Consider the following 19,729-nt stretch of genomic DNA (forward strand, 5'->3'; position numbering starts at 1 on the left):
CCTTTGGTATGAGGGCCTCTCACCGCTGCAGCCTCTCCCATTGCAGAGCACAGGCTCCGGACGCGCAGGCTCAGCGGCCATGGCTCACGGGCCCAGCTGCTCCGTGGCATGTGGGATCCTCCCGGACCGGGGCACGAACCCATGTCCCCTGCATCAGCAGGTGGACTCTCAACCACTGCGCCACCAGGGAAGCCCTCTGACCCCATTTTTGATGTTTGATTCGTGATTGCTTTTAAGCATCACCTCTCCTTTTCTCTTTCTGCCTCACATCTGGGAAAGCAAATAAGAAAGCCCAGATGTAGCCTCAATTTGAACTAGTGGGAAGTTCATACCATTCAGCTCTGGCTTACAGGCAGCAACACTCATCCTGGTCCTAATTCCTAACCACCATAAAAACCCTAAGCCAATCTCCTTTCTCTGCTCTCTCAGTCCATTTTGGACCTGCTTGGGAAACCCACCTCGCTCTCACCGTAAATCTTCATTATGTGAGTAATAAATCTTTACATACTTTCTTGGTGTGTGTGTTTGGTGTTATCAGCTTTGACATTTGTACCAATTTTTTTGGTGGGTGGGGATTCCAGACCATTTCTGTGGGATTACCAAAACATGACATTACAAATTCACAAATTAAAAAGCTCTTTGAATTCCAAGCAGGTTTAAAACACACACAGACATACACACACACACACACACGCACACACACTCCTTAAGAACATCAGTTAGCATGCTGAAACAAAAACAAAAAAGAGAGATAGAGAGAGACAGAAAAAAATCTTAAAGGCAACAAGGGAAAAAACACAGCATTCAGAGGTATAATGATTTGAATTATCACTGCCTTCTTATCAAAAACTACAGAGTTCAGAAGACAGTGAAAACACATCTTCAAAGTAATGAGAGAAAAATAATCTCAATCCAGAATTCTGTATCCTTAATTCTATATATCTTTAAGAGAGAGTGAAAAATACATTTTTAGATAAAGGAAAATTAAGAAAATCCTTTGTCCCCAAACTATAAGAAATGCCACAACTTGGAGGAGGGTGCTATCAGCATTTTGTGTTTAGAACACAAGGATGCACCTAAGCATTCTACAATGCACAAGACAGCCCAAAGCAACGAAAAATTATCCAGTCCAAAATGTCAAAAGTGGAAAAGCTGAGTATCACTAAGTTAAAATATTTGTGACAATGTAGTTCTGACATAAGAATTGACAAATAGATCAATGAAATAGACCAAAGGCAACCAGTTAAGTTAGGTCATAGATCTAAATGTAAAAGTTCACACTGAGTATATTTTAATGGAAGACACAGGAGAATCTATTTGTGATATATGAGTATCCTTAGGTTACAGAAAGTAATAACACCTAATGAAATTGATAAATTTGACTTCATTGTTATTTTAAAAAACACTGCTCATCAACACTAAAACACTGTTTAGTTTATAGGGAAGCCCAGTCTGGACGGAAATTAAACAGCACGTTTCTAAATATCCTATTGATCAAACAAAACAAAAGAGAACAATCGGAAAATATATTTAACTGAATGATAATGAAAATACAACATGTTTGGATCAGTGAGATACAGCTAAAGCAGTGCTTAAAGGGACATTTATGGCTTTAAACACCTGTATTAGAAAAAAGGAAGGTCTCCAATTATTGACCTAAACTTCAGCCTTATGAAACTAGAGAAATAGGAGAAAAGTAAATACAAAGAAAGCAGAAGAAAGGAAATAATATATTATATGGTAAATCAATGAAATAAAATACAGAAAAGCAAAGAAGAATATCCATAAAACCAAAAGTTCTTTCTTTGAAAATATAAACAAAATGGATAAGCCTTTACCTAAATGGCCAAACTAAAAAGAGAAAGGAGACAAATTATCAAAAATCAGGACTGAAAGAAAAACTATCACCACCAATCAAACTTTTAAAGTTTTTTAAAGGGAACATTATAAATTACCATATCAACAAATTAGACAACTTAGATGAAATAAAAATTGACACAAATTGTCAAAACTGACCCAAGGCACCTAGACCACATGCTCCGCAACCAGAGAAGCCACGGCAATGAGAAGCCCGCGCACCGCAACGAGGAGTAGCCCCCGCTCGCCCCAACTAGAGAAAAGCCCACGTGCAGCAACGAAGACCCAGCGCAGCCAAAAATTAATTAATTAATGCCTATTAATTTTTAAAATAAAGAATCTAACAGAGCAGAAACCAAAATATTTTAAAAAATGACTCAAGGAGAAACAGAGATGAGGGAGATCATTGGTTCATATATAAAAAACAAGTGTATTTATATATTAACAATGGACAATTTGAATATTAAATTAAAAAAAAATCCTATTTACAGCATCATTATAAAGAATAAAAATCCATAGGAAAAAATGAACAATTTGTTGTACACTGAAAACTATAAACTTTGCTGATAGAATTTAAAGGAGAGCTAAATAATTGTGAATATGGTGATTCTACCCAAACCAATCTATGGATTCAATACAGTCCCCATAAAATCTAGCAGCCTTTTTGTGAAAAACTGACAAGTTGATTAAGGAATTTATGTGGAAATGCAAAGGACCCAAAATTGCCAAAGCAGTTTAGAGAAAAATAAATCTTGGATGCATAAAGTAGATTCTACTAAAATGGCCTAAATTGATACTGAATTTGTTCACACAACCACACTTTTGTAACAAAGAGGCATACAAAAGAAAAATTCACATTCAAACCGTGTGACTGAATAGGTGTTTGTTGAGAATCTAGTATGTGTCAGTTATTCTTCTAGGTGCTAGAGTTACAGCAGTGAACCAAACAGACAAAGATCCTCAGAGCAAAGAGATGAAAGATAGATAACAGGTGTGTCAGATTGTGATAAGAACAATGTAGAAAACTGAAGCGGAGCAAGAGAGGTGGGATATTATTTAAATAGGATTGTCTGCGAAAGTCTCACTTATAAAGAGATATGTGAGAACAGAATTGAATAAAATGAGAAAAGCAGCCATTGAAATATGTGTGTGTGGAAGATAAGTATTCCAGGCGGAGGGAGTAGATGAAAATTCCCAGTGGTGATAGTCTGATTCCAGTGGATGAAGAACAGGAAGAGGTCCCAGCCGCTCAAGCCAAGCAAGCAAGGAAACAGGTAGATAGGACGTGAAGAGGGCATAATATACTTCCTAAAGTGTGGTGCAATCAACCTCTGAGAATGAGTTTCAGAGAACATAAAAAGTAACCTGGACACAATATTTAATTCAGGTAATCTAAATTCAATGGCTTTCAAAGCTGAAACCTACGAATTTCCATTGTGTTTGGCTTTACGAGAGTTAGGTTACTCGATAGGCGATCCTCACCTTGGATTTTATCAGAGAACTCAGGAGTGTCCAGGCACTGCTCGTAAGAAAGAAACATCCTGGTCAAGAGTCCACAACTTCCTGGCCCCCTTAGAGTCTCTGACCAGTACGGGAGATGGTAAGATAAGCCCCCAAAGCTTGATGATACAGGCCATGAAGAATACCCAGACTTGTTTTATTGCTCCATTTTTTAAGTGGACTTTTTGCTTTACATGCAGTTAGCTTGCAGGGAGAAAATGCTTTAGGTATTTAACATAGAACTGTCCCCTTGGCAGTGCTGTTTCTCATTGTAAATAGTAATCCATTGGTATCTCTGTCTCTGTGAGTTTGGTTAATGTGAGTGTGATTACATGCTAGTATTTTGCTGGAAATTGTTTATCCAGCATCTATTCCCCTCTCCTAATCGTTCTGTTTTTATTCATGTGTTCTCCTTTTCCGGACACCTCATTCCGAGCCCTGCTCCAGGGGCTTGGTTCTAATTGGCTACTCACCATACATCTGCCCCTTGCATGGATTGTGTGGGAGAAGTATAGGAATGCAAGCCTAAATAATACCCACATTTATTGCTGGCACATAGTAATTAGTTCAGAAACAAGCAAGGGACCCACTTCAGTACAATGAGACACAGGGGATGTATCTGGGAGGGGAGAGGAGTTATTTTTGAAAAGCTTCCTCAGTGGTAAAAAGAGTCATGAGAAATTGTTTCATTCCTTAGCTGGGTGTTGTCATATGCAGAAGCGAGGCTTGGAATTGCGTTAGCAAGTTTCCCTCCAATATCAAGTGGACACCAAGAGGAAAGGAAATCCAAGAGAATGGTAGAGATATGAGCCACGGTCCTAATGAACAGAGCAGTTACCTGCCGATAAATCTGCTTCATGATATTAGCCAGTTTCAATTTTTTTTTCTGTTTTCTGTTGCTGAAAGCCTTCCAAAAGATACAGGCTCTGATAAAATCAAGTTTCTAGAATTGCAGAAGTGAGTGCTTCACGCTAGAACATAGTGACTCTACCATGTGATTTTTCCCTTGTGCAGTTTTCTATGGTTGCCTCCCAACATGCCTAAATTAGCAAAACAAGGTTCAAGTGATAAAAAAAAGTTTAAAGTCAATTCTGACAAGACTATGGGGAACCAGGCACAGTTGTACATTGCTCTGGGCACAGCAAATTGGTTTGATCTTTCTAAGGAGAAATCTGTTGCTATGTAATAAGACTTCTAAAATCGTTCAGAGTTTTGACCCAGAAATTCTACTTCTGTGTTTATATCCCAAAGAAATTCTCCTGGATACAATAAACAAAAATGTATGTACTCATAGAAATACAATTGAAAATAGGAAAATAAAAACTGGTAAATAATCCAATTACCAAGCAAATGGAGAGCTTGATAAATCTCAACATGAAGAAACACTATGTTGCCTTTCCAAATAAGAAATATCAGGACTATCTCCAGCTTGGAGTGAATATGAAATAAAGTGGGATGAAAATAGCAGAAGACAAAAGGATAAGAACATATTATTTTCTAGGACATTAGCCCTCCTCCTATGCTCATAAACTATCAGATCAAATCATCTTCTTCAGATGTGGGGAAGTCACTCTGCTACACACACACACACACACACACACACACACACACACACTCACAAGAGTGTGGAGCACAGCAGATCAGCAAAAAAACACCTGAATGAATAAGGTATTCACTGGTCATAAGTTTGGTGGACATAAGCATGGCAATGGCTAGCATGTAACTGGGTGAATGTGGTGGGGTTCCTTTGGATTGGGGGTCAAGGGAACAACTTGTCTGAGGGAGATATATTTAAGCTGAGATTTGAAGCCTTTAAAAGAGCTAGGAGAAGAGACTGTATGTAGGGCCATCAACAAACATGATGGCCTGAGATGAGGAAGGTTTATCATGTTCCAGGAACAGAAAAAGGACCAGTGTTGCAGAAGCATGTGCTGCTCCAGGATGAGACTGACACATGACGACCTTTGACATGAGGTCAGGGGACATATCATGCAAGGCCTTCCCTGCCAAGGTAAAGAACTGGATTTATATTGAGTGTAATGGAAGCCACTAAATGGTTCTGAGCAGGGAAGGGGAATGATCAGGTTCTTTTTTTTTTTTTCTGGGTTGCACCACGCAGCTTGTGGGATCTTTGTTTCCTGACCGGGGATTATTGAACGCTGACCATGACAATGAAAGCACCAAGTCCTAACTACTGGACCGCCAGGGAGCTCCCAGATTCATTTTTTTAAAGGGATCAATCACTCTTGTTGCTGTGAAGGGAGTGTGTTATGGGGGCCTATGTATGAAAGCAAGGAGATGGTGAGGAGGCCATGGTCCCAGTGAAACATGGTGGTTTAGACCAGAGTAGTAGCAATGATGCCTAGAGCAGCAGAGGTATGTTTTGGAGGTAGTATCAGTAAGACATACGAATGGATTCAAGATGGGACAGAGCACAGGAGATTCACCAAGGCCAGATCCCAGGAATGTGGACTGGACTTCCTGCTACTTCACGACAGGTGCAGAGCATGGAGTCTAGGGCACGTTCCTAGTGAGTGATCCCATGTGATCTTCACATGGATAGGATGAGAAGCATAAACCAAGATGTCAAGCTAACTGAGTCTGGAATTGGGGAGTCAAAGCCTGGATGAACAGGAAAATTATGGAGCCTTTGAGCCATGAGTAAGGACCTGCAGTCACTTTGTCTGTGGTTCCTGCTGCAGTGAGCAGAGACACAGGTTGAGGAAAGTTGTTTGTCCTTGGATTGAGGTCCTTGCTTCTGACTGCAACTCCCACCTTTGTGCTGAAAACTTCCAGATCTACACCTCTAGCCCAGATCTCTCTGAAGACCTGGATAAGACAACATTCTCCTGGATATCTTTATCCGGCTGCCCTACTGGCATCTGATAATCCACATGTACCAAAGAGAATTAGCATCTTCTCTTATCTTACCCCCCACTATTCCTCCTGTGGACCCCACTTCATTTAACAGGGTTGTCTTGCACTGTTAGATTTGTTTGTTTGTTTGTTTCAAAGAATACTCATGTCTGATGAGCTTGTCAGTTAAGGCCATTGCTTCTCTCTCTGTGAAGTCCTCCCTGATCTCAGGTCTTTTCTAGGAAGTAGTAGTCATTCTTTCCCATTTCCCATCATGAAAATGTACATCTCTTTGTTACCCCACCACCACATTTTAATAGCTATCTGTAGACTATCTCTACCAGCATCATTCATCTCTGTAGTCTCAGAACCTGATAAATGACTGAGATGCATTAGATATTAGATGCTCAGCACCTATTTGGTGAATTAACAGGTGTATGCAGATCTATTCACTAGCAGACAAGGCCATGAGTCAGAACAGAAACATCATGTTCGGAACATCACACTGGCAGAAACAGAGCATTCTGGAAATGGAGCTGCCCAAGAAGGATGTGGAAGAGGCACTTACTGCAGACTCCTTATGTGCTACGTGGAACCACCCCAGTGCACTTCTCAACCGGAGCAGTAGAACTACAGATGTGTGCATGTCCTGCCGAAGCCAGGGCCCTTTGTTACGGAACTAAATACACACCTGGCCCAGGAGCCAGAGAAGCAGAAGGAAGCTCCAGGGGAAGGGGAAGCAGTTGAAGGCTCAGCTGCAGACTCACGCCCACAAGGTGCGTCAGCTGATCAGCATCAATGTCTGTGAGCTTCAGGATGTCCACTGCTTCCTTTCTGCCTCCACATCTAAGCATCTCCCTGTGGTTTACTCAGACCAAAAACACAGAGGAAAGGGGACTTAGGGAAGTGTAGTTCAGCCTAGCCAAGCTGACACCTTGTTACAAAGCCACCACACCCAGAAAAGTTGATGCTGGAGTTAAAGAAGAGGATCTTAGAAACTCTGAGTTTGCGTCACTCTTATCGGAGCTAGATTCCTGATACATCTAAATGATGTTGGATTTCCTGAGACAATTCCACAGTTAACTCATCTCTCTTAATAAGAGGCAGTCAAATCCTGAGCCTCAGCTATAACAGCCTCTATTGATCCTTTTAAACCGAGACACAGGCTCAAGGTGAAGTTGGACATAGCCCTTCCTCCTAAGATGTAAAATTGAAGGCCTGCCAGCCCTGGCTCAGAGAACAATCCAGTGCTCCAAAGACTGTGGAACAGGAATAGCAAGTCCAATCCTATCACTAGGTTTTGCTTTACTATATGCACACTGAGGATTGCTTCACTGATTAATGATAGTAGGTAGATGGATGGATGGATTCACGTCTAATTATTTGTATAGCACATAGTATCTACAATATAAAAACAAAATAATTGCTCACAATTTCACCCATTCTAAGTTCAGAATTTCTCCTGAGTATCTTCGCACAGAGACCATATGTGATAAAATCAACAGTCCTCAGCAACATTCTGACAGAACTCACAATAATATATTTCACAGAGCTATTCCTTATGGTGTCCTTCAACTTAATCAAATGGTACCACGCAAAAGCACAGTTTAATATAAGTGGTTTATAGGTGCCCAGTATGATGTACCTGAGCTGGAACAACATTTTAATATATTAAATGGTGTGTTACTGCTTTTCTTGATGGTATTTTTTCTTCCCTGGCCCTCCCCAGTGAAACCCCAGAGAAGGGTTATTAGATCCTTTTAAAGCTTTAAAAACCCTAATCCTGAGAGGACACACGGCATCATAAAGGAAAAAAAAAAAAAAAAAGCATGTTAGGGCAGAACACGGCTCCACCCTCAGCCACATGCTAGACAAAGTTCCCCAGAGCACAGAGAGCAAAGAGGCCAAGAGGGACATGGCATGGAGCAGAGGTTGATAAAGTTGCGGTTGAGGTGACCAAACCTCAAGGGAATAAAGAGGCAGAAAAGGAAAAAGTTAATCAGTCTGAACAGGCTAGGACATGCTACAGTAACAAACAACCTCCAAATCACAGAAGCTTCAAACAGCAAAGGTTTATATCTGTTTTTTCTATGTGCCTGTCAAGGGTTATTTGGAGAACTCTGTTCATTTCAGTTATTCAGAGACCCGGGCAGACGGAGCAGCTACCATCTTGAATGTGGCCAGCTGCTTGTCAGAGGAAGAGAAATCACTGTTCTCAATCTGAAGATTAAATACTCCAGCCAAGCTGATATATAGCCCATCTACTCAAAACTCACTGGCCAGAGGTGGCCATACGGCCCTGCCCAACCTCAAGGGTCCAGAGGTGCCATTCTATGTGTGCCTAGAAAGTATCTGTGAGCAGCACTGATGACAAACCCAGGCATCAAGAAATGCCCTGGCCTCCATCTGGATGAGCAGCGTGAAAGCACATGCATTTCAGAAGTTTATGGTATACCCATTCAGTAAGATACTGTACAGATGTTAAGGTTTAGAATATTTAGTTATGGGAAAGGAAGACCCTCTCCTCTTTCTGCCTCTATGAGACCACACCTTCATACTGCCTTCCATCCTGGCCCCACCAGCCTCTCCTTTTTCTGCCCCTTCATTGACTTTTCCTTCTCTTACCAACTGTAGAACTTCTTAGGGTCTCTGCTGATCTTTTGTATACATACCCTATTCTCCAACACCAATGCCAAGGCTGGTTTGACAGCAATATTCTACCATCATATCCCCAGTCTAGACCTCTCCTCTCCAGATGAACAGATCTGACTACTTAAGACCTTCACTTGGGTGTTTCACGGCATCTCAAATAATAACAAATGCCCAAAATGGATCTCTTGACTTTTCCATACTCACCTCCCCGAAAAGAAAGTGACTCGAATGTAGTCTTCTCCCAACCTGATCCACGTTAGTAACTATCATATCCTTTTAGAAACCTTGAGGATATATAACTGACCACTCACAACCAAGTCAGTAGCACAGATAGTTGATCCACTCCCAAAGTATCTCTCAGAGGCATGTACTTTTCTCCGTCTCTGATGCTACCAAGCCAGGCCAAGCTACTGTGGCATGTTGCCTGCACCACTGCAATAGCTTCCTAGTTATCAGTCTCTGCTTCTGATGTGCCCCTTCACTATGTTCTCCACACAGTAGCCATGTCTTAAAACAATTTATAAGATTATATAATAAACTCGCTTGCTTTAAATCCATTTGTGGCTTTCAGCTTTATTTAAATTAAAATCCTCCCGTGGCTCACAAGGCCCTGGCCTCCCCCCTCCAGCTTGACCGTGTATTCCTCCACCTGGAACACTCTTCTGGCTGTCCCATTCTCAATCAGCTCTCAGGTGTCAGATCACCTGGCTCCAGAAGCCCCGCTCCCATCCTGCTAGGCTCTGTGCCATCACCTCGTTCCCATCAGAATACTTGATCGTGAGGTCTAATCTTATGTTTACGGGATGCTGTATCCTTCTACACACTGTCAGCTCCAGAAGGGAATGGAAACTGTTGATGCCACTGCATCCCCAGGCCTAAGAAGGGGCCTGTACAAAGGAGGTGTTAATATTTGCTTTATGTATGAGTTATTAATTAATGCTACTAATCAGATTTCTAAATGGTACCATTCCATTATAATGGTCAAACAAGAAGTACTAAATGAGTATGTATGGGTGTGTGGGGGTTGAGGGAGGTGGGGGGTGTGTGTGTGTGTGTGTATGTGTAAAAAGATTGGAAGGATTTAAACCAAAATCTTAACATTGGTATTGCTGAGTAAGGTATGTGGATTATTTAAATTTTTTTCTATTTCCCAAAGGTTCTACAATGCATATATTTTTTGAATAATAAGAAAAAAAAATTTTTTTAAAGGCCTCAAATTTAAATGGAAGTTTTCAGTAGGCAGGGGTGACCTAGCTGATCTCTTGAGGTCATTGGTAAATGCTCTGGTTCCTGAGAATTCCTGTCTCAAGCAGACGTAATGAGCATATCCTTGAGTTTGGCCAATTGGTTGATTTTAATTTGCTCAGGAGTGAATCCACTTCCCCTCACATTTCCTTCTTACTAAGGCAAAGAGGTGCTGGCCTCCTCCTGCTTCTCTCTCATTTGGGCTTTTTCTTATCTCTTGCAGTAATTGAAGAAAGTTAACCCAGGATCAGAGGACAGAAAGGAGATAAAGCTTTGAGCTTACTTAATTCAACCTGCATTTTTACAAGCTGGATACGCCCTGCCAGTCCCACCTGGCTTTCTCCCACTGAGCTCCCCAGCTCTCCACCTGCAGGAGCTGTTCTGTCCTAATTCCTGGGGCAGTCAGATGGCAGGGCACCAAGTCTCCCTCCCTGAGGACTGACCTAGAACACAGAGATTCAGTGCTGATGGCCTGACTCCTCCTTCTTCAGCAGGAAGCAGGGAAGGTGCCCTGAGGGCCAGGTCAGCCCCAGCTTCACATTTCCAGTTTCATCATGGGCACTTACCCCCACGTTAATTACACCAGGAATGTTTGAAGTTCTCTGCCAGGCTGCCACATGTGACCATGTTACTTTTTTGAATGCTTGCTTCTTCTTGTAATATGCATAGACTTCTCCCTGTTCTTGACCAAATTAAAATTCTTTTCATGCTTAGGGCTCATTTCAAGAACCACCCCCATGGGAAGCTTCCTGGCTGCTCTCTTAGGTATCTTCCCAGTCCTTCTTGTATGCCCAACTCACTTTGTCCTGGACCAGTGGGGATAGCGGGCTTTCTCCCAGACACACTAGCACTTGCACAGAAAAATCAGCCACCAACTAATAAAGAAACAGCCTTGCCCAAGATTGCTCTGCAATGTGCACAGCTCCTCCGTCATCTCCCTGGCATTCCACTCCCTAACTCTCCACCCTCTTTCCAGTATTTGGAGTATCTCATCCCCAACATCAGCTTTGGCCCGTCGGATCCGGGGGATTGTTTGGACTTGGTGGATATGACTCCCACCTAGACACTCAGCGGTATTTGCTCTCCAGAGTTTGGAATTACACACTGGCTGACAGAAGCTCTCTGTTAAAACCAACATTCTCCCCCTCTCTCTTGGCCAGAGGGGGGAAATTTGGTACCCGGTGAATTTTATCTGTTTACATTTTTGATTCCTCCAACACACTGAGTTCCCCAAGGGCAAAGACCTGTCCCCATGGTTTGTGTATCCCATGCTGGGCAGAGAACTTTGCAGCTGGCAGCAGAAGGCTAGGGAGTATTTGGCTACATTGAGGAGCAAAAAGGAGTTGACAGTCCCTAGAATCCTCGAACCCAGAGGCTGGCCCTGAGTCTGTATGGGACCTCACACTCTGAGAGGTCATCTGCTTCACCACCATGATCCTGTGCAGAATGGAGCCCCTTTGCAGGGCCCTACAGGGCCCTGTGCCTGGCCTCATGGAAGTGGACGTTTGTCTTGGTCCCAGTGCTAAGATACCATCCACCACAATGTATGCATATGTATGTGTGCGTGTGGTGTGCATGCGTGTGTGTGTGTGTGTGCGCACACGCGCGTGGGAAGGGTGGGACCTGAGGATGGAATCCCAGGTTTCCTGCCTAGACCCTAGTTATTGGATGCCTGCATTTTAACCTGTACACACCTGTGGGCTCTCCCCTCACCTTTTCCCTCTAAATCCCCAATGTTAACTGCATTCCTGGAGCTAAAGATCATCATGCACGGACTTTTATTTTTTTAGCATCCTCATCCTCTTTACTAAGTTATTTTCAGTATTAAGCATACGATAATAATGACCAGAAATTTAAAAAAATATACAGTGAAAATTTTATATTGACTGTCAATTAATTATGAATTTCTGGAGATAAGAATCATTTGTTTCATTGTTTTAAAATTTAAACACAAACTCCAACTGAAGTAAATTGAATTCTGTTTGTCTTTAACATTACCTTTAATGTCTAATCATTTAAATGAAGGTGTATGAAGTAAACACAGGGGTTGGAGACATGAACTCCACCAGAAACGAGCTTCAATGATTCCAAACTTTTAAGAACTTACTCTTGAAATGACTATGTGTAGCTAAGTCATCCTGTGCAGGGGGCAAATGTATAACCCGTATTTGTGTAAACTAATTCCAATGTTAAATATAATGTGTATTAACGTAGAAGTAATAAAAATTCAACAACTAGAGCAACTGCTTAGAACTTAGATCACAAAAATATCTTTCAGGGGAAAAAATGTTATTACTGAAGTTTTTTTAGAATTTCTGGAACATGAGAATATTATTGTTATAGACTGAATTGCATCCCCTCAAAATTCATATGTTGAAGTCCTAACCCACAGCACCTTGGAATATGACTCTATTTGGAGATAGGACCTTTAAAGAGGTAATTAAGGTAAAATGAAAAATTTAGAGTGGGGTCCTAATTCAACCTTACTGGTGTCCTTATAAGAGGAAACGTGGACACACAAAGGAGACCCCAGGGATGCGTGCAAACAGAGGAAAGACCATGTGAGAACACAGCAAGAAGATACCATCTACAAACCAAGGGTGCGAGGCATCAGACCAACCAACCCAGTCAACACCTTGATCTTGGACCTCCAGCCTCTAGAACTGTGAGAAAATAACTTTCTGTTGTTTAAGCCACCCAATCTGTGGTATTTGCTATGGCAGCTCTAGCAAACTAATACAGATATAAAGCAGATTAATATTTAGAAAGTTTCAGTATTGTTTCTAAATTCTCTGCAGGCAAGGCAGCCCCTTATTTCTACACCAAGGATGGACTAGGGCACCTAGCTGACAAGGGTGACTGAGCATCTTCTCCCTGCGGGGCTTGCCCTGGGTCCTTCCAGACTGAACTGACAGCTCTAGTGCCAGGCAATGCTCCTCCCCTACTGCAGGATACCATGATTCCCTGAGAAATCCTAAAACATGACTGGAACATGCAGGTGTTCCAGGGTAGAAATCCACCGCAGTCACAGAGGCAAGGAAAGACGTTTCCCAGGAGACACCAGTCCAAGGATCACAGTGGCTCGGAAGGCCGTTCCATGGAAGATGCAGGGACCCCAGAACCACAGGCAGACACCTGACAGATCACAGGGGTCACAGAAGCAAAAACAGAATTTTCTACAGAGGTGTGTCATGTCTACAGCCTTAGAGACATGGACTGATGTTGCAGAGAAAATGCCCATCTCTGCAATCACAGGAACACCTAGGGATTCCTCTCAGATCCAACCCTGGACAGGGACCGTGACAGGAGTGATCTTCAGACACAGGTGGGTATTTCAGAAAATACATTCTGGCCTGGAGATCAAAGAGGCCCAGCAAATGTTTCTAAAGATGTCCTGCAGAGATGACCCCCAAAGCTCAGGAAAATGACAACCCAATGTCAGATAAAGGAGCAGGGAGGCCCCAGAAAGCAAGCCTCCTAGAGCCTCAATCTAGATGCCTGTCCCTGTATCTCCCCCTCTTAGCCTAGTACCCAACTCCTCATCTGCCAAGAGATGGGGTATGAGGCCTTGCAAGTTTCCCTGCCCTCTGCCAAAAGAGCTGAGGATGCAGACACAGCTTCTGGGTATATCTGGGGATGCTATCCTCATGCCACTGTGCATACATTGGAAGAAAGAAGCATTGTCACAGGGCGCGGTGCTGAGGACATTTTATGAAAAATAAAGGTTTACTGAGGACAGATAAAGCCCAGCAAAGCACTCCAAGGTTCAAAGGGCCAGAGACACTTTGCAGCCTTCAACACATTCCCTGCTTTCTCTCCTAAGCAAGTTAATACTTCTCTAAAACTGAATAGGGTTAGGAATTGTAAGTAGTGACCCAAGTAAGGACTGACTGCTGAGAAAAGCAAAGGACAGAACGGTCGATCCAGGGGTGAGAGTTGGACGACAGGGTGAGCTCACAGCCTCTCTCTTATTCCCAATGCTATAGCCATTCGCATCCACACTCACCCACTCCCTCTCTCTTCCTGTCTCAAACCACTGCCCCCCTCCCCACCCCCGCCCAGTACCCAACTCAGAGTCACTCTCATTCTCACTGTCGCTCTCTTTCTCCCTTTCCAGCGCTGCAGTAGCAATCACCACATTTACAGTCTGGGTCATTCTGCTGCCCCGGGGGATCTCACTGCTGAGCTCTTTTTGGCTGGGAGTTGCTTGGGAGAGGCAAACAGACCAAAGGGAGCGCAGACAGTTTGCAGTGATAGATCAGTGGCAATTTCTTTGCAACTGTGGGCAAGCTCAGGAGGGGCCGGAAGCGGGGAGGAGAGTGGAGTTTCAGCTGCAGTAAATGCTAAGTATTGGAAATTCCTATTCCACTCCGCCTGGCCTCTATTCGTCCTACCTGCAGGGGTTTATAAAGGGTGTGGTGGTGGGAGCAGTTACCCCTCTGGGGAGAAGGATTTTGTCACTGACGTTGAGTTTGGGAACACAGCGGTAATAAAAACCAGATCAACTTTCAGTCAACTTTTGTATTGTTTTTAAATTCCCTGAAGACAGCTTCCTCCCTTGCTATGTACAGCCAGGGCAGACTTCCACATGGCTCCACCTTCCATACCTGGGCATCACTGACCTTGCTCACTAGTAAACATAGCCAATCCTAGATCCTAAAATCCTAGTGGTCTTAGGTTCAGACCACTTAGATTGGCACATCCTCCCCCTAAGCTGTGTATCAATGGGGAACTGCAAAAATAGAGGTGTCGCGTGAACAAGGGGAGAAGCTAAGAGCTCGTCTTCCTCATAGTATTATAAAAATCCTTCAGAAAAGCAAAAACACTTTAGGGCCAACAGAGATTTCTGGTGGACCCAGAGTTCTCACTATGACAGCAAATGTGGTTTAGGGGGTAATGCTGGTTTTCAAACCTTCATAGATGTTCATCTACTTACTTCTAGACCATATCACTTGGCTTTTCCCCTCAGGACCAATAAAGAATCTGCTATATGGATCCTTAGGGTTTCACCCTGTTCCTCAGGGGGCCTGTCCTTCGCAAAAGAAAAGAAATCATAAAAACAAAGAATTGGAGGTGGTTGAAAGGACTCTGAAATAAAAGAAAGAATATCTAGTTTCTAATCCTGGCTCTCCATTTCACTAACTCGGTGACTATGGGAATTGTCTACTTTCCTCTTAGCTTCAAAGATATGGGGACATAAATACTTGCTTAAATCATCAGCAAGTGAGAAAATAATCGATGGAACATATTTAGAAATTTATACCAATTAACAAAATATGATACCAATTAACAAAATCATCACCATCATCATCATCATCATCATCGTCATCATACAAGATTCAGAATATTAAAACTGGTATACTTTGAGAAACCAAACTCTGAATTTTCTGAGTCCAATCTCCATAATGTAGCCACGGGGAAAACTGAGCGAGAGAATTTAGTCCAAAACATGGAATACGGGGTCAGAAGGACAAGGACTCAAATCACGATCTATTAATTGTATAGTATCATAATATTACTACACTTGGCATCAGTTGCCAAATTCGCGGAAGGAAAATAACTCTTTTTTCACAACAGTGACATAAAGAAATGAAATTGGAGTAATTATATCTCTTGTTGTAGCATCCAGATTTTTCTCTTTCATGTAGTTTAGGCGGGATTGTTCCCAGTCCATCTACCAGAGATAGTCAGAGGGAACAAGCCTAAACCAATCACTGCTGTTTATATCCTAGGTCATAATGACCGGATCAAGTATGGACATATAACCTGACTTGACCCAATGAACAGTGCATCCAAAACTTTCACTGAGAAAGAGACCCTCCCCTTCTTCCTTCTGTTGTTTCTGGGCGGTTGATACTCTATAAGCTCAGAACTATGACTACCATCTTGCCACCTCAAATGGAGAGCCTACCTGAGTGTGGAGGTAATACAAGGAAAAGAGAGCTGGGAGATGAGATATGTGTTTTGAATGATCTCACAGATTCAGCCATCCTAAGTCAGCTCTTCTCTGGTATTTTCAGCTATATGTACTATTGCTTCCCATCTATTTAAAATTTAAGATATTTTAGATTGGATTTCTCTTAATTGCAACAGAAAGAAAAATAACTAATGAAGTAACCAGAATTAGAAGTAGACTGTTGAAAGGGATAACCCCTAATATAGTATTGGCTGTATCACTGGAAGATCATGGGAACCCCTCCATCACCTGACGGAAAGTTGTCTACTCATATCATGCAGATGTGAACCATCCAAGCTCACTTATATCCTGGGAATTAGGCTACATACCTACACAGGCTAGAGAGTTAAGTGATCTCATCAGAAAAAAACAAATTGCAGGACATCAGCCTCTGTGTCTCTCAGTCTTCAGTAAGGTTACATTTGTTTTGAATATCTTAGAGAAGAAACCAAAATGGAAACCATTAAGCTCAGACATAAGAACACTGAAGGCTAAAGCTTAGGAGACAGAAACCCCTAGTGAAAGCTTTACATTCAAGTAGTTACATGGAGAGAGGACTGGAGTAGCAGGGACAAGTTTGCAGTGGCTCAATTCCTAAGTCTGATGTTGCTCAACTTGCAGCCTCCATGCCTACCTGGGGCGGGGCGGGGCGGGGGGGTATCCCCAAACTTTTCCCTGCTCGGTTATCTGATGAAGTGCTTTCCAGACAGGACTTTTTCTAAATCCCAGTTGATGAAAGTTTTGTCTTCAAAATTACCACCTTAGCAGACACACATCATACAGATACACACCATTCTGGGGTCCACTCAGGACCCATGGAAACAGACCAAGACAAGTACAGGGAGCTCATTCCCTTTCAGGAATTCAGCCAGGGGGTCACCAGGGAATTATGCTGAACTCCCATGTGCCATAGACATTCAGTCTAAATCACTGATGAATTTGAAATACAGGCAGTTGAAGTAAGTTTACTGCAGCATCCAGGGAGAGGAGAAAACAAAAATGTCCAGTAAAAGGCAATATAGTTACAGGTTCAATCATGGCCAATCTTGAAGACAAACCAGATTAAGTGTTCTGATGCAATGAAGGAGATTTTTTGAAGGACTTTACTAAATATGGAGAAACAATGACTGACATCTGCCACATTTTTATCTTCTGAAATTTGGTTGCAATGGAAAGTTGGCTCCCAGGATAAGCAAGTAGAACTACCTAGAATCCTGGCTTTTGGCCACTTACTATTGTCCATGTGATTTGCGAGTCTTTTTACCGCCACTACTCCCAGTTGAGTTGCTTCTTCCATTATGAGATGGTACATAACAGATCACATGGCAGACCTAGATCTATGCCTTTTCTCAGCCCAACCCCGGGACTGGTCAACAGAGAGGATTAAGGGGGAACATTAGTAGCTGGGCTCCGGTCCTTGAAGGTGTGAGCATAATCTCTGCTTAGCTTTTTCAAAGAGCTGAGGGCAAGAGTTGCACAGATTGCTATGCAGTTCCCTTCTTGCCTCCTTGCTTCCCAAGTCTGAGGCCACACCATGGGATGGGTCAGAGGTCTGTGTTTCTTCCCGTGCGGTCTGTGCAGGGCCACAGCACAAGTCACTCCCCACTCCCCCCCCCAAAATTGTTATACTACACCTTTGTTTGTTTTTAATCCATTTCTCTTTGAGGGGAAAAAGTAACCTTAGAAACATTTGCTTTCAGTGCCAGTGGGATCAAGGAAAATCACTCAGCACACATTCATCTTCCTTTCATCTCTGTTTAGCTTTGGAGGACTAAACCAGCTTTGTCCAAGACTGCAGGAGCCAGGCCTGGAATCCAGGCGCTCTTGATTACTAGCTCAGTGCAGTGTGCATCGTGTTGTCATGACCTCCTGCTACGACCGTCTTTAATAACAATGCTTATGTAGGGTCGTGCTGCTCCCCGTAAGGAAGAAGTTCCACTCATGCTCTCCAGGCAAGGAGGAGCCTGGGCTCGGGACCTGTGCTAAGTCTCTGGGTCAACAGAGGGGACTGGACATCAGGCCCAGTCAATTGATGTATCTGAAGCTGAGGGGACAATCTGAGTGGACTACACAGGGAGAAATCAACCCCAGACCCCAATCCTGAAAGGCTCATCAAAAAAGGGAAATCTTGCTGCTGATAGCAGTTTCTAGAGAAATCCGACAGGGGTCAGTGGATCCTTTGATGCTTTCATTCACTTTAATCTGTGAAGTGAAGGAGACGGATCAACAATGACGGGGAGATGCTTCTAGGCCAGCGGAAGCAGACATTCCAGGCCAGCCAGCCACCAGGAGACCCCTTTGGTTACCATGGTAACAGCTGTGTGAAGCTGAAGAGTAGATAGCACACTTTAACTCAGTTTAAATGCAAATTCTACAGGTAATTAAGAGGCAAACCACAGTAAGAACATTACAGGAGATATATAGTCACTAGAAAGCTAACAAATGCCTGCCTTGAAATGGATATAATGAAAAATTTGACAGTTTGTCTCAGCAAGAGATTCCGTCTCTATAAAACCTCCGCTGTTTCTATCTTCCCTCCAGTTTTGGAAACTGTCATTCTAGGGGTGTCAGTTTTTTATTATTAAAAAAAAAAAAAAAAAAAAAAAAAAAAGACTTGCAATGGTTTAAAAAAAAACTCTTCTCATTAGCAGGTGTCTCCTATCTTCCCCAGAGCCCTCACTGGAGCCTTTCATGAGCTGGAGTTGCGTCCACATTTCCGCTTCAATATTCCTGTTGCTGCTGAAGAATCAATTGGTTTGAAGGGGAGATTTTTTCTTCTTTTTGTTTTCCCTCAGACTTGTTCGTTGGTGTGAATATGCATGTGGGCTCCTCAATGAAGAGGCCCTAGATGTTCAGCTCACCTGTCCCAACAGCGCCTCCATAGGCCTTGGGTACTTTCCCAAGTACCAGGCTTGGCAGGCTCATCTCAATAAGCTCAAGTGAGAGAGGAGGAGAGGGTCCAATCAGGGCATGTTGGGGCTGGGAATGGAAACTTTCCCAACTTGCTCCCCTCCAGATGAATGGTCTGAATTAGGGCTGAAATGGCAGCATGCCCGGCCTGTGTGGCTCTACTTGAAAAAAGCAGCAGCTCCTTAATTAGGGTTTCATTGCCTTTTGATGCCTACACACCTAATACGGGGCACTTGACTCCGAGGGGAAGGGGCTGTGATTGCTGAGAGAACAGCTCTCAGCACGTCCTACCCCGTACGCCCGCTTTGCACAGGTGTGAGTCTTGCTTCTCCTGAGACCTCTCCCAGTGGAGACCTTGGCCAGTTTCTGCCTCACTGTTGTTAAATCCACATTTTAAATTTCATGTATTGGAGCTGGCCACTTTTAGAGTCAAATTGAAGAGGTTGGGTTTTTAGAGTTGAATATGATTGTAGGGATGGAGAGGAGTGCTTTTTTTTTTTTTTAAAGTCCCTGCTTAGCAATCTCATTATTTATATCTGCATAATTAAAATTAAAAAGGAATCATAGGGACTAAGCTGGAAGAGATATCGGAGTTTATCTAGCCTATGGTTTCTTAATTTGGGACCCATATATTAGTGTCAAGGTAATCATAAACACCTTGCAAAGGAGGAGGCTGCCTACTGCTGATATTGGGAGCTAAAATCAATTTGTAACATTAAAAAAAATTAAGAAGGTGAAGAACAAATGCTATGT

This window comes from Neophocaena asiaeorientalis, unplaced genomic scaffold (genome assembly GCF_003031525.2).
Source record: "Neophocaena asiaeorientalis asiaeorientalis breed wild unplaced genomic scaffold, Neophocaena_asiaeorientalis_V1.1 scaffold714, whole genome shotgun sequence".
In the NCBI taxonomy this organism is placed as follows: domain Eukaryota; kingdom Metazoa; phylum Chordata; class Mammalia; order Artiodactyla; family Phocoenidae; genus Neophocaena; species Neophocaena asiaeorientalis.